The sequence below is a fragment of the Xenia sp. Carnegie-2017 genome, unplaced genomic scaffold (assembly GCF_021976095.1).
Source record: "Xenia sp. Carnegie-2017 unplaced genomic scaffold, XeniaSp_v1 HiC_scaffold_14, whole genome shotgun sequence".
In the NCBI taxonomy this organism is placed as follows: domain Eukaryota; kingdom Metazoa; phylum Cnidaria; class Anthozoa; order Malacalcyonacea; family Xeniidae; genus Xenia; species Xenia sp. Carnegie-2017.
Window position 1 is genome coordinate 3,150,495 of NW_025813447.1, and position 17,156 is coordinate 3,167,650.

At 34.6% G+C, this 17,156-nt stretch overlaps 1 long non-coding RNA gene across 1 annotated transcript; it reads right to left on the bottom strand.

Moving 5' to 3' along the window:
• Positions 1-10,666: 10,666 nt before the first annotated feature.
• LOC124434382 lies at positions 10,667-15,044 on the bottom strand. The gene is made up of 2 exons (XR_006944761.1): positions 14,548-15,044; positions 10,667-11,262 (listed from the first exon to the last, which is right to left on the bottom strand). It is a non-coding gene; the product is annotated as an uncharacterized LOC124434382 (long non-coding RNA).
• Between the last annotated feature and the right edge of the window lie 2,112 nt (positions 15,045-17,156).

The following is a 17,156-nucleotide window of genomic DNA, read 5'->3' on the forward strand; positions in this document are numbered from 1 at the left end:
CATTCATCCCACCGATGTTTACGATATGATAGTTGGTACCAGTACAGGAAGTTTGATCGCATTTGGTTTAGTTGGGGGAAATAAAGTCGGAAACGACCATTATGAAAGGAAACGGATGACTGTTGAGGAATGTATTCAGATGTATTGTGCAAAAACTAAGATGATATTCAAAAAGTCATGGTTACACCACGTCTTCTCTCACGCACCTGGATTATCTCGCGTTCCAATAGTACCATATTCACGATACAACGTTAAGCAAACATTGTATGATCTGTTTGGTGATTGCAGCTGAAGTGATATGGGAGGAAAGAATTCTTTGAAAAACATTGCAGGAGCTGTTACAAGGAAACTTGGTAAAAACGAAGATCTCGTACTGTTTGATACAGCAAGTAAAGACTACCGGGATTACAAGTTCTACGAAGTCTTGCTTGCATCCTCAAATGCTCCAGTTTACTTTGACACTCCAGTCGTAATTGGCAATGCAATATATGTAGACGGATGTGTCGGCGGAAATTATCCTTTGGCACCAGCAATCCCGCGAGCAAAGTCACTATTTGGAAGAGATGTTGAACACGTAAACATAGTTTCTGTAGTTTCAATTGCACCCCCTTGTCTCCCAAATGGGAAATTCCCTCTAACGGTGGTCTTTTAAGTTGGTTACGGTATTTTGTGAAAGTGTCAACTGATGGGAACTCGGTGTTCAACGATGTTGTTAAGCAAAATCGACATAAGAAAACTTTGTTTCAAAGGTTGTCGCCGCGAGGTAAGAGCTTAAAAAAATTCAAGCTTGATGAAATCAATCCCAAAAAGATGTTAAAAGCCATGGAAAGAGAGAAGCTTGAGAACGACATGTTTCTCGTCGATGTTGTTGCCACTGCAATGGTTGTCGTTTACACGTCTATTGAGAAAGGAGAAAATGATCAGAAATCCACGTTGAGTGTTGCTGCACATCTTGCTTACTCTGCTGGATGTGCTTACGAAAAAAAGAAAGAATATGAGTCAGCAATCTTTTCGTACCAAACGAGCAAACGTTTGCAAAAGAAAGTCAGCAGCGATCTCACATTGCTAAGGATTTCTAATAAAATCGCAAACTGCCATAAAAATCAGGAAAACTTTCAAACAGCAATAAAATTGTTTAAATCTAACGTGTGCTATCTACTTCACTACCGAGATGACCCAAAGAGTGATGATCTACTTGTTGATGCCTTGAATGAAATAACAAAATGTTACTTGGTAATTTTTCGTTATGTTGATGCAGAAATGTATTTAAATAAAATACTGGCAAATGAATATTTCATTAAGAAACGCATCGACGAAAAGCAGAAATTTGCACGTGTCCTAGCAAACATGGCATGGTGCAAGCAGGAACAAGGAAAATTTGAAGAAGCTGTCGACCTTTACAAGAAAGCAGCCACACTCGTTGCTGACAACTATAACCTTGACCAAGCTCTAATACTTGATAACCTGGGATTATGTTTCTTGAGTCTTGGATTGAAGAAAGAAGCCCTCGATTTTACTCGCCAAGCCCAAAAAATGAGAAGTGAGTTAATTCCTGGTGTAAACCATTCTTTGGTTGCTCGATCTCGTTTGAACGTTGGGCTCTGCTTGATTGAGAATGGTGATTACGTCGGAGCAAGAAACTGTTTAGAGAATGCAAAGGAAATATACGAAAAAATTGGCTTAAAAAATTACATTTCCATTGTTTTAAGAAATTTAGCCAGATGCTTGTCTTTAGAAAAACCATCAGATTCCAGTTTTGCTTTGGTCTGCGCACAGCAAGCTCTTGAAATGATGATGGAATGTGTCCTTGACGATACTAATAATCCTGGGATTGCCATTACCTTAGCAGTTGTTGGTCTCTGCTTTTTTAAAGCTGGAGGACTTGAACAAGCAAAGAAAAATCTTTTGAAAGCTTTGGACATGATCAGAAGTTTGTTTTCAGAAAACCATCCATGGTTAGTTGAAATTTATCAGCTGCTTTACATAATGTATAAAGAAGATGGGAAGTTGGAGCAGGCTGAAGATTTTAGAAAAAAAATGAAGAAAGTAGCCTGCGAGATAAACGTAGTAGCCAAGAGGATTCTAGAAACAAATAAATTAAGATGGAAAACTCCTAGAGATATTTTTTACAAAAAGGAAGCAGATATTACGTGGGTTTGATGCAATGTAATAGTTTTCTAATCAGTTTTAATCGGCTTTCAATCGCCTGAAGTACACATGTCAGTTATATAAAGTGATCTTATTGTTTAAATGATCATCCTTGTTATAATTAAGGATCCACTCTCGTTTCTTGTATGTGTCGGGCAATTCGATCTGCTTCATGCGATTTTATCCTCAGCAACACTTGCAAGGATGACCATTTCATAAATATAGATAATAGTTTGGTTAAGGAAATAAGCCAACCATTAGCCAACCAAACACATGCATGAATGTCTATAAAATTTCACTGTATATACCCCAAATTATAACCACCAAATTTTTAGTCACTTCATTTTAAAAAACACCATGCAAGCAATAACATTCCGAAACTTCTTGTGAAATAAAATAGACCTGCATAGATGAAACTCATAATACACACAAGTAGATATAGATGGCTTATTCGGTTTGATTTAGGAGACAATTTGCTACTTGGCTAGTATAACTTTCTAATCTAAATATGCTGCTGTCTTATATGCTTTACATATTCTTACCTGTTAAGCTGTTTTATTTTAATAGATTAATGATTTTAATTTAAAAAGCTAGCCATTGTTTTCATGTGTTATACACCCTGATTTATACTGTGATAAAATTGAAACACATATTTTAGATGTAGCCAGTACCTTTCGTTTTGAACTTAAATTGCATTTGCAATATTTTTTGATGATATGGCGGAAATAAAGAGTCAAAAATCGAGTGTCTTTGTGGGGGGAAAAGCAACTTTGACACACTGAGTAGATAATGAGTAATAACATTGAGAAAAATTTCTCCATCATTGACGGGCAGGTAAGAGTTTCTTCGTTGAGAACCGTTGTAATACATGTATTGTCATTACACCCACAAAACTAATGTTTTTTACGTCCTATAGAGATCTCGAAGAATTATCTTTACCTGCAATCACTTTACGTGGAATTGATATTGCGTTTGAAAAAAGACAGGTGCATGTATATTTTACGAAATTTTTTTTGATTCGTTTAGAAATGCAAACTGCTCTGACTGTTAACTATCTACATTTACAAATTGCAAATAAAGACTAACAGCACTTTCTTAAATAATGAAACAGAGACTTTGTCGTGGTGACAAACTTAAAGATGGATTTCAAAACAGCAAATACCATGGTGAATGGTGATAATAACAATGTAATAGTTCTTAAAAGAACTGTTTTAACCAGAACACTAACCCAACAATTCAAAGGAACCGTTATTTACAGTTCCTTTATAAAACTTTTCCTTTACGACAACTACCAAAACGTGGGTGTAAAAGTGAAAATCCGATTCTATGTGATTCAGCGATTGGAAAACATCTTTTAAGCAACACTCGCTGTGCCAATGCTTATTCTGATAAAAACTTTAAAATTATTAAAAAAATGTCGCTCGTTATTCCAGCTACACGTCATGGAGTTGGTATTAATTAAATTGACTAATCCTGTCCTTTGCCGACAAAAAGATTATGTGTTTAATCTGTCTCTGTTTTAAGTGTCATCTCTAAAAATAGGGATGACATTGACTTTGGCAACATTATAAATATAGCATGATTTGGAGGTTCTCATTTAGCAGTCGTTGACACCTGACGAGTAGTCTGCCGAAATGCATAGTGTCTCTTTCTAGCTGTAAATAACGGTTCCTTTGAATTATTGGGTTAGTGTTCTGGTTAAAAGAGTCCTTTTTAGAACTATTACATTGTTATTATCACCATTCACCATGGTATTTGCTATTTTGAAATCCATCTTAAAGATTAACAGCTTGGCGATCGTTTTGAATTTGATTCATGAATTCCTTCTAATAAGGAAGATCCTGTGTAGGATATTCCAGTCCTGCAAACGACTTTTGAACACGGTTTGCAAACATCGGGGCTTCGTTGACGTCACATGTAACTCTCAAAATGTTGACATTGAGGAATTTGGAGTTTCCTAAAAAGTTTCTGCACATTATGCAATTTTTTAATGAAAAAGATCAAGGCACTCAAACTATAATCGGCTCCCTACAAGAACAGAAAAGCCTACCTGAAGAAGAAAAAGCAGAGACTAAAAGGTTATTTGAAAATGTAGAAATAACTACCAGCCCAGATGAACATGAGATTAACATTAAGAGCGATAAAAAGCTTGACCAAGAGCACATTAATGATGACGCTTCAATAAGACATTCATCTTTAGAAGAATCTAGTCAATCAGCAATGTGGAATAATGCAAAATGAAGAACTTAGTATATGCACATGTTTTGATAAAGCTGTCTATGTTAAAGGTTCTGCTATGCTCAGGTTTAATGTAATTTACTCAATAAATTAATTTATTTTTGTATTGTAGGATTGAAGAAGAACCAGTTTACTTAATGAGCCCCGTTACTATGCTTGAAAACTTAATGCTCAAGTGTAGCGATATGGCTCCATGGCAATATATTTACACAAATTTGTAGCAAGTATCTGAAGGAACTTCATGATAGCCAATCTGTGGTTTTGGGAAAGCAACCAGCTGAAAAAGTTACGACAAGTATTGGTATTCTCATGTCTGGGATCAATATTAGTCAGTGAACAACTCAAATAATGAACTAACAGAGAGGTTTTGCTTTGACATGTTAATCTCATTTCATCATCACTCTGTTGAATCTGTTCATTTACAGAAGAAAATTTCGTTCGATTTATCCGTGAAGGACGATTTTACTCTTCACAAAGCGTTTAGACGACAAACGACGTTATAAGTTTGTAAATGATGATCGTCCAGGTTAATAAAGTCCTGAGAAGGACTGTTTTTGTTGTTGTTGACTGACGTTTCGACAACCTTAGCGGTAGTCATCTTCAGAGTCAAATGAGGAGTAAACGTCAGGTTAGCCGTATTTGTTGTCTGGTTCTTACGTCATTGTATTGTGTGTACAGGAAATGTGTATTGTCATTGTGGATTAGTGTGAAGTGAAATATTTTATTTTTAGTTGTGATGTGTGATTTAGGTGTGACGTTTTTAGTTGTAGTGTGTAGGTGTCAATTGTGTATTGTCATTGTGAATTAGTTTGAAGTGTAATGTTTTTAGTTGATCGTTTGTTTGTATTGTGAATAAGTCGTTTGTAAGGTGCCGGTAATTGCTGTGATCTGTTCAGGGGGGGGTTTGTTCCAAGTTGGTATACCAACTTTCTAATGTAAGCCTTTGTCTATAGTCAGTACTGTAAGTGATGCATTTTGCCGAGTCCCAGTCAATGTTGTGCTTTGTGATTCGGTGACGTTCGGCAATGTGATTAGTTTTGTCTTGTTTCTTAGTAGCTCGTTTGTGCTCAGTAAGTCTTATGTTTAAGTTTCTGCCAGTTTCCCCGATATAGGAGGCGTGGCAGTCGGAGCAGTTTATTTTGTAAACTGCACCTTGTCGTTCGTTGGGTTGTTCTTTGTCGCTTATGTTCGTTAGTACTTTTCCAATATTGTACTACTTTTGGACTGATTTACATTTTTCTCAGTGGTAAATAAATGTCAACCTTGTTAGTTTGAATTTGATTGAAAAACGCGAAACCTGCATTGCTTCTTATTTATTTCCTTGAAAGATGTTGAGCTGATGCAAATTCGCCTCTTTAATTACGACAGCTTCAAAGAGTGTGCAAGTGTACTTACGACATAATCAAAAATGTAAACAATTTCGAACGTTAGGACTTTGAGAGTTTTGTACGCAGAAACGCAATAGGAAAAAACATTTAGCCACAAAGCGTGTATTTGGGAACATGTGGAAAGATTCCAACTATTGTAATAAGTTTTGATGAAATGAATAAAATGATTCCTTAAGATTTGATCATTTTTCTTAGAGCAGTGTGATCGGCTAAAAAATGACAAAACGGATTACTAAATGTGGAAGTCGTGTGGCATTTTTAGTTTGTATTTTCTTGGAACGATTGGACTTGACAAATATATCATCCAGATCCGATATAGAATTGATACAACCAATCACTTAAAGCATATCGAGCATACAGCTTGGCATGCTTAGCTATCAGAGGAGCTTCTTCCAGTCCAAAACTCTTCTCTAATGTGTTGAACGTCGTCAACATTTACATCGATTTAGCAAATATTTTTACTATTTCCAATAACAGCAAAGAGGCATGAGTGTTTACAAATGTACTCCAACCATCGTAATGCGTAGACAACATCGGTCATACTTAGTAGAATGACGATTTAAGTGATTGAAAATATATAGCAGTGAAGTAGTTGTCCGTTTTATTTTGAAACATCGCTCCACGAGCACAACATAAATAATAAATAGCTTTCGAAATTTTACTTCGTTCAGGCTTCTTTAGTTACAGTGGATTGATCAGTAATTTAGATAATTTCTCAAAGAGCATTAAGTGCAGACTTAATATAAATAGTTTAACGATTGCAGTTCATTGCATTTCGGAACGAATCATAAATACTGATCATGTAAAGTACCACCCCGCTGTGTGCTATTCATGCATTTTACCTACGAAGCTCTCAATATCTGTAATTTTTGAGGTTGTAACATTTTATGGCACGTTTTTATGACAAGTGTGCGCTATTTGCCCTCCAGTGAATTGATATAGAGAAAATGATGCGTCATACATGCGTCATCGAAAATACTATGTATATCGACGATGTAAGCATTATAAAAACTTTACCTAAAATTGTCTATCAGAAATTGAATCGATATATTTGAATTAGTGATATGTTTTGAAGCGTAGACCTTATAGCTTATAGTTTGGTAAAGCTTTAAGACAAGTACACCAGTATTTTTATAGATTGCAAAGACATGGTCATTGAGTGAGTCTTTAAAATCATCTCATGACTATTCGAAGACGACGTTTTCACTCCACTCCGCATGAAAGTTTGGCATTGATTAGTGGGAGCGAGACTTCTGGGTCGCACTCAATGAGTGTGATTGAGCTTTCAGAAAGCAGATGGTATATACAGTGGATAAAACTTTACTTGAAGACTTGCGCTGTATTCAGCGGGTAAAATCTCCCCCAAAAAGCTAAGTAAATTTTGTATATCTTGCATAGCGTTACTTTCGTTGATTTTGTCTGCACAAATCACGAACTTAAAACGATGTAAACGTGTATTGGGAACGTGTGTTTAAATAGCGTGTCTGCTTTTCCATGGAAATCAAACGTTTATGGCACACGCTTCAAAAAAAGATTTTGCAAATTTTTCAATTTGAAAGTTACATTTAGCGATCATTACATCAAGTTCTCCTGCTCTACAAACATAGTTCATAAATTATATAGTTCATAATTATGTAATATCGTGGTAGCACAAAAGTCATTAGGCTTTTTAAATAGACGACAATTTTTTTAAGAGCAATTTGTTTTTGTTAAATCAGAGAGTTCTTAATACCAGCCAATGAAATGAAATTGAATGTTAGAGCACTGTATCGGGATCGCAGAAGTCATGGGTTCGAATCCCATTGAGTCACCTGAATTTTTCAGGTTCTTGAGACAATTGCTTAAATTGTCCAGCAAAGTGCGAAGATCATATCTACATTTAATTTTAAACACCGCATTGCATTTAACACTCTTCAAATGGAATTGCATGTGACATAGATTCAACTGCTCACAGATGAGCGGATACCTAAGCAACTGCTTTATGGTGAGCTCTCCAACGGCAAAAGATCAGTCGGAGGCCAGAAGAAGCGGTTCAAGGACACATTAAAGACCTCACTGAAGTCCTTTAACATCAACACCGCAATATGGGACAAACTTGCAGGGAACCGATCAACCTGGCGCGATCTCATCTTCAAGGGCTGTCAAGCATCAGAAGAAAGGCGGACTGTGGAAGCCAAACAGAAACGTGAGCTGCGGAAATCAAGAGCAGCCAGGGCTTCAACATCAGATGCATCTCTGGTTTGCCTTTCGTGTTCGAGAACCTTCCGTGCCAAGATTTGGCTTATTAGCCACCTCAGAACTTACCGTACACAGTCTTCTAGTACTTGAGTTAACTTGTCAAGGTCATCATCGCTTGCGATGGACGAACAACATTATTGATTTATAGTATCATGTCTTCAAGAAAACAGTTCTTAATTAAAATTTTTAGCTGTTTGTCTAGTTAGTTGGGATTATATGGGCGATGTCTTTTTACATTTCTCAGATGAATGATGATGATGGAATGAGCATTCATGAAGCCATGGAAGAGCAAAGTTTTTCAATCTCTAAAAGGCTGGTGTTGTTACTTCTCTACAGAGATGTGGTATTTTGTTTCTAGCTTATTGTATACAGCAAATATCACCTGTGTCCTAACACATTACTATCACAACATAATACCACTAAAAGTTCACATAACACACTATATCCTGATATATATTATACCATTCCACCCGTACATACTTACATAATACAGCTTATCCTCATATTTCATGCCATTCCATCCGTGAATACCCACATAACACAATACATCCTCATGTATTATACCATTCCATTCGTGCATACCCACATAAAACAACATAGCTCATACATTATGTTACGACCCATGTATGAATTTTTCAGAAAACGAAGATGTCACACTAACTACGATCATGTATCCGACAAGAACTTGGCAAAATGCTACTTTTGTTTTAATGAAGTGCTTTGGTGTGTTTTAGCTCGATTTGTGAGACTCATTTTTCCCAGATTTGACATTTTGTGAGATCTTCTTGATCCAATGCAGGTGCATTTTACATTTATTAATTGCTGTAGTATATTTTTTAAATATATTAATTCTTATAGCATATTCTTTTTAAACTAATTAACTGTTGTGGTATATTTTTCAAACTGTGTAAGTTTTAATAGGTTGAAGTATAAAATATTGTATAAAGTTTTAAATGCTTAATTAACGTATAGTATTTTATTGGACTGGAAATTAGTCTTAATTAATTTGGAGCCATGTTTCGTTGGATTGTACGCACCACATAAACGTAAGCGATTTTAAGTTCTTGAAAAACTTAAGCAGTAAATTTTTATACATTCTCAACAAGTATGAACTTGAAAATTTTAATTGGCTTTGTGGAGTTTACAATTATGTAGCAGCTTACAATGCATGTGGAAATCTTTGATCACGAAGTTAGGAAAGTGTGGATGGAGGTGGATGATTGCTCTTTGTAATAGTGTAGACTTTATTGTGAACATTTCATGATTTAGGGCATGCACAATTCGCAATAATTAATAAATGTACTTTTGCAGGTCCAGCTTCTCGCAAAGTTTTCCTTTGAAAGTCACGTAAAATGTTATCCAAGCTGAGAGCAAAAAGGCGACAAAAACAATAACAATGAAGATATTGAAATGGTATGTTTCATATTGAATCGATAGTAAATAATATCATACTGCAGACATACGTAGTCTGTGATGATCTGTAATGGAGGAAAGGAGAGGAAAGTTACTCAATTGCGTTGCCAGATATTTTCCAGCCTTATCAATCATCATTGCATTCAAACACTTTTTTCGTAATGATGTAGGATTTACCTTTATAATTCAGCTTTTCTTTATTTATATTTTTCACGAATCAAGTCCAACCACTAGAGTTGATCCTTTATCACGGGAAATGTTGAAGAAGTATGTTATTTATGCGAAAGATAAAATAAATAAAAGGTTAAATGATATGGATCAAGATAAAAGAGCGAGAATATTTTAGAATCATGCACTTCCACAAATTTTTAATTTTTTTCACACAAAGACTATAATTTATGCATTTTCACATTTTTTACAAATTTTCAAACCAAGACTATTATTCATGCATTTTCACAAATTTTGACATTTTTTCTTACAAAAACTATAATTCATGCATTTTTACAAATTTTTACAAATTTTCACACAAAGACTATAATTCACGCATTTTTCACACATTTTTACAAATTTTCACACAAAGACAATAATTCATGCACTTTCACAAATTTTTAAACTTTTTCGCACAAAGACAAAAATTCATGTATTTTCACAAATTTTCACATTTTTTCACACAAAGACTATAATTCAAGCATTTTTACAAATTTTCTTTAGTTTTCACACATAGACTAAAATCCATGCATTTTCTGAAATTTTCATACTTTTTCACAAAAAGACTATAATTCATGAATTTTCAAAAATTTTAACATTTTTACATGCAAAGAGTATAATTTTTGCATTTTCACACATTTTTACTCCTTTTCACAAAATGACTATAATTCACGCATTTTCATACATTTTTACAAAGTTTGACACAAAGACTATTATTCATGCATTTTCAAAAATTTTCAAACTTTTCACGCAAAAGCTATAATTTATGCATTTTCACACTTTTTACAAATTTTCACACAAAGACTATAATTCATGCATTTTTACAAATTTTGACAGTTTTTCACGAAAAGACTATAATTCACACATTTTCACACAAAAGACAATTAACTCACGTATTTAAAAAAAGACAATAATTGAAGCATTTTCACACCAAAGACAATAATTCATGCATTTTCACAAAAAAGGCTATAGTTCATACATTTTCACACAAAAGACAATGAACGAAACCTAATTAATTTTGGTTCTATTAAATCTTGAAGGAAATACATTTCATTGACGAGAGCTTTGCCTAGTAATGTAAATTAAATTTATAATTTGTATGCATGCTTCATTTTTTTACATAACTAAAATAGGTTGTTTTATACATTTGTAAGTCCTAAAATTTTGGCTACAATGGATCACTGCATTTGCATCCCTTTTTTTTTTGCAAAACAGCAAAATATACATTTCATTAGCCATTTCATTCTTTAAAATGATGCAGCGTAATCTTGCACAGGTTGAAATGATTGTTAATTTCCCATTTTTTCTACCAGTTTCTTTGAGTGTAAGTCGTTTAATAAAAAAGCACTTCACCATACAGATGACGACTGTATTTTATTCCATCAAATCGCTATCGACGACGTAAGACGTTTTCCAAAACAATCTAAGCCTGCAATTATTGTCCAAAATACCGAAAATCAGGAGGTGGAATTTCTTTCTATGTTTTTTGGTATAACCGTATTCTTTCCACATCATCTCGATGGACAATCAGGGCACACAACCCGTTTACAAACGGGGGAACATAAACCGCTGTATTGATTAGAGCATCCGGTTGATGTGTAATTATTGACACAGTAAGGAATGCACGTGACTGCAACGAAAATTTACAACATGATAAAAATTATGAAACCAAGCAACAAAGCTGGTAGCTATATCTTGATGCCGTCCCTATCCGAACTCATTCAAAATATTTTAAAATAATTTGACGAAAACAATACAAACCAAAGAGTGTTTTCACTGTCTACCATGTTGGTGGAAAAAATGCATGTTACCATGCAAGGAAAAGAATTTAGGCTGAGTTCATACTTGGCGCATTGAATTTAAGAAAATGATTTAGAACCCATTCCCCTAGTTGTCTAACTACAGCGTCAATGGTCAAGGACAGACAAGAAGGCCATCTTGAAAGCGGAAAAAAGCAAAACTCACAATCCAAATTAAAATAAGAAAGTTTAAAACACCAGTCCTATTAAACATTTAAAAAGAAAACCTAGACTATCAACACTGCAACTGTATATCAACGTGGAAGAAGCAGATTTTAGTCCTAAATATCGTGAGTTTTTCGACCTTTCATAATGGCGGCTTGCACCACTTGTAACTTTAGAATTTCGCGAGAGTCATGCATCAAGTAGATTGGGTTCTAGGCCATTGGTTTGAGGAACTAACCTAACAACATGGCTGTCCCATGGATGGATGTCCCGATATATCCCAGGTCACTATTCAAAATTCAAGCAGGTGAGTTGCAATACTTAGGTAGTAACAATCTTTGGTAGCAACCTAGATAGGCAACCTAGGTACGTAGGCAATACCTAGATGGTAGCCAACCTAGGTAAGCAACTTAGGTAGGCAACCTAGGTAGGCAACTTAGGTAGGCAACTTAGGTAGGCAACCTAGGTAGGCAACTTAGGTAGCCAGCTTAGGTAGGCAACCTAGGAAGGGCAACTTAGGTAGGCAACCTAGGTAGGCAACTTAGGTAGGCAACCTAGGTAAGCAACCTAGGTAGGCAACCTAGGTAGGCAATATCTTGATGGCAGCAACCTAGTTAGGCAATACCTAGATGGTAGCTACCTAGGTAGGCAGCCTATATAGCCAACTTAAGTAGGCAACTTAGGTAGGCAACCTAGGTAGGCAACTTAGGTAGGCAACCTAGGTAAGCAATATCTTGATGGCAGCAGCCTAGGTAGGCAATACCTAGATGGTAGCAACACCTAGGTAGGAAACACTCAAGTTTAGTTAAAGATGGATTTAAAAATAGCAAATACCATGGTAAATGGTGATAATAACAATGTAATAGTTCTTAAAAGAACTGTTTTAACCAGAACACTAACCCAACAATTCAAAGGAATCGTTATTTACAGCTAGAAGGAGACACTATGCATTTCGGCAGACTACTCATCAGGTGTCAAAGTCTGCTAAATGAGAACCTCCAAATCATGCTATATTTATAATGTTACAAAAGGTCAATGTCATCCCTACTTTTAGAGATGACACTTAAAACAAAGACAGATTAAACACGTAATTCTTTTGACGGCAAAGGACAGGATTAGTCAATTTAATTAATACCGACTCCATGACGCGTAGCTGGAATAACGAGCGACATTTTTTAATAATTTTAAAGTTTTCATCAGAATAAGCATTGGCACAGCGAGTGTTGCTTAAAAGATGTTTTCCAATCGCTGAATCACATAGAATCGGATTTTCACTTTTACACCCACGTTTTGGTAGTTGTCGTAAAGGAACAGGTTTATTCCTGACAGAAGCTAGTACATGCTGTTTTATTCTTTCACTCAACCTTTGAGAAGTCCTACCTACATAGCCAGCATTACACTCACATTTAAACTCGTAGACTACATTGCTTGATATTTGAGCAGGGAGAGACTCTTTGGGAGTGGGTGGAAGAATCGTTCTTTTTGAGAATATAAAGACCGCATTGCATGCAAAAAACAAACTCTCAGTGATATTTTTAGTTTCCTTCTCGATGTCATTAGAGGCCTTGCCCATCCAGGGAAGTTTAAGGAAAACAGGGCACTTGGCCGGTCCGAAAAGTTTATTCCGTTCATTGTTAGTGGATAAGAAAAGTTTGTCTAGCAACTTTTTTTGATATCCATTTAACACAAAAATATTCTTCAGTGAGATAAGATCACTATCAATAAACTCTTTTGAGGACAATCTTTGCGTTCGCTTTATCAAACACTTCACTAAAGAAATCTTTTCTCTATGCAACTTTCACTGGTTTGTACACACGCTTTGACTCTTTCTCTTCGCATAGAGAAAAGATTTCTTTAGTGAAGTGTTTGATAAAGCGAACGCATAGATTGTCCTCAAAAGAGTTTATTGATAGTGATCTTATCTCACTGAAGAATATTTTTGTGTTAAATGGATATCAAAAAAAGTTGCTAGACAAACTTTTCTTATCCACTAACAATGAACGGAATAAACTTTTCGGACCGGCCAAGTGCCCTGTTTTCCTTAAACTTCCCTGGATGGGTAAGGCCTCTAATGACATCGAGAAGGAAACTAAAAATATCACTGAGAGTTTGTTTTTTGCATGCAATGTGGTCTTTATATTATCAAAAAGAACTATTCTTTCACCCACTCCCAAAGAGTCTCTCCCTGCTCAAATATCAAGCAATGTAGTCTACGAGTTTAAATGTGAGTGTGATGCTCGCTATGTAGGTAGGACTTCTCAAAGGTTGAGTGAAAGAATAAAACAGCATGTACCAGCTTCTGTCAGGAATAAAAACGTTCCTTTACGACAACTACCAAAACGTGGTGTAAAGGAAAATCCGAGTCTATGTGATTCAGCGATTGAAAACATCTTTAAGCAACACTCGCTGCCAATGCTTATTCTGATGAAAACTTTAAAATTATTAAAATGTCGCTCGTTATTCCAGCTACGCGTCATGGAGTCGGTATTAATTAAATTGACTAATCCTGTCCTTTGCCGTCAAAAGAATTACGTGTTTAATCTGTCTTTGTTTTAAGTGTCATCTCTAAAAGTAGGGATGACATTGACCTTTTGTAACGTTATAAATATAGCATGGTTTGGAGGTTCTCATTTAGCAGACGTTGACACCTGACGAGTAGTCTGCCGAAATGCATAGTGTCTCTTTCTAGCTGTAAATAACGGTTCCTTTGAATTGTTGGGTTAGTGTTCTGGTTAAAACAGTTCTTTTAAGAACTATTACATTGTTATTATCACCATTCACCATGGTATTTGCTATTTTGAAATCCATCTTTAAGTTTGTCACCACGACAAAGTCTCTGTTTCATCAAGTTTAGTTGCAATACCTACGTAGTAACAACAACCAAAGCAGGCAGTTGAATATACCTATGTAATAACATCCATAAAACTATATGACGCCCAGATTCACCTTACCTGAAAGTATGACTTGATCTTGTACAATTTACTTAAATAAAGAAGATAACCCAAGTAGAATTGCGGTAAAGGTGAGTTTGGTAAGAGAGCATGGTTAACACTATGCGGTCTCCGGCCTATCCCGGCATGCACCGGCATTGAAGTATCGCTGTCAGTCGAGCGCCGATTCCGTGATTGCATGGGATTTGAGTTGAATACAAACCTAAAACAAAATGACTTTATCCAAATATGAAAGAATTTTTGATAACTGTACACAAGAGAAAATATATTTGTTCAACGTTGCAAAAACACCACTTAAGAATACTTAACGATACTATTGTGAGCTTTGCTGACCAATTTTCACAAGTAATGGACCCAAAAAAATAGCTGGTATGTCAAATAAGTTCATACTAAAGATGAACTTTTACTATCTTGATACAGTCAACTCTTGTTATAACCTAGGAAATGCGATATAATTTTGCCTTAGCAGTAGTCATCTTAATCATTTTTTGACTCTGAAGACGACTACCAAGGTTGTCGAAACGTCAGTTAAAAGAACACCAACAGTCCTTATTACGACTCTACTAACTTGGACGATCTACATCCAAAAACATGTAAAGATACTCCCAGATTCAAACCATTTACTTTATAACTGTCATTGATTATCATTAGAACTGTCATTAACTATCATTATAACTATAATTGACTATGATTAGAACTATCATTGACTATCACTATAACTATCATTGACTATCAATATAACTATCATTAACTATCATTAGAGCTGTCATAGACTATCATTACAACAATAATTGACTTTCATTATAACTATCACTGACTATCACTATAACTATCATTGACTATCAATATAACTATCATTAACTATTATTAGAACTGTCATAGACTATCATTACAACAATAATTGACTTTCATTATAACTATCATTGACTAACACTATAACTATCATTGACTAACATTATAACTGTCGTTGACTAACATTATAACTGTCATAGACTATCATTATAACTGTCGTTGACTATCATTATAACTGTCATTGACTATCATTATAACTGTCGTTGACTATCATTACAACTGTCGTTGACTAACATTATAACTGTCGTTGACTAACATTATAACTCTCGTTGACAAACATTATAATTGTCATTGACTAACATTACAACTGTCATTGACTATTATTATAACTGTCGTTGACTAACATTATAACTGTCATTGACTATCATTATAACTGTCGTTGACTAACATTATAACTGTCGTTGACTAACATTATAACTGTCGTTGACTAACATTATAACTGTCGTTGACTATCATTATAACTGTCATTGACTAACATTATAACTGTCGTTGACTATCATTATAACCGTCATTGACTAACATAACTGTCGTTGACTAACATTATAACTGTCGTTGACTAACATTATAACTGTCGTTGACTAACATTATAACTGTCGTTGACTAACATTATAACTGTCATCGCAGACGTCATGGGTTCGAATCCCGTTGAGTCACGTGAATTTTTCAGGTTCATAAGACAGTTGCTTAAATTGTCCAGCAAAGTGCGAAGATCATATCTTTATTTAATTTCAAACACCACACTGCAAATAACATTCTTTCATTATAACTGTCGTGGACTAACAATATAACTCTTATTGACTATCAGTATACCTGTCATTGACTATCATTAAAACTGTCATTGACTATTATTACAACTGTCATTGACTATTATTATAACTGTCGTTGACTATTATTATAACTGTCATTGACTAACATTATAACTGTCACTGACTGACATTATACTGTCACCGACTAACATTATAACTGTCACTGACTGACATTATAACTGTCATTGACTATTATTATAACTGTCATTGACTATTATTATAACTATCATTGAGTAACATTATAACTGCCATTGACTATCATTACAACTGTCGTTGACTATCATTAAAACTGTCGTTGACTATCATTATAACTGTCGTTGACTATAATTATAACTATCATTGACTATCTTTATAACTGTCATTGATTATCATTATAACTGTCATTGACTAACATTATAACTGTCACTGACTAACATTATAACTGTCATTGACTAACATTATAACTATCATTGACTAACATTATAACTGTCATTGACTAACATTATAACTATCATTGACTAACATTATAACTGTCATTGACTATCATTATAACTGCCACTGACTAACATTATAACTGTCATTGACTATCATTATAACTGTTGTTGACTATAATTATAACTATCATTGACTATCTTTATAACTGTCATTGATTATCATTATAACTATCATTGACTAACATTATAACTGTCACTGACTAACATTATAACTGTCATTGACTAACATTATAACTATCATTGACTAACATTATAACTGTCATTGACTAACATTATAACTATCATTGACTAACATTATAACTGTCACTGACTAACATTATAACTGTCATTGACTATCATTATAACTGTTGTTGACTATAATTATAACTATCATTGACTATCTTTATAACTGTTGTTGACTATAATTATAACTATCATTGACTATCTTTATAACTGTCATTGATTATCATTATAACTGTCAATGACTAACATTATAACT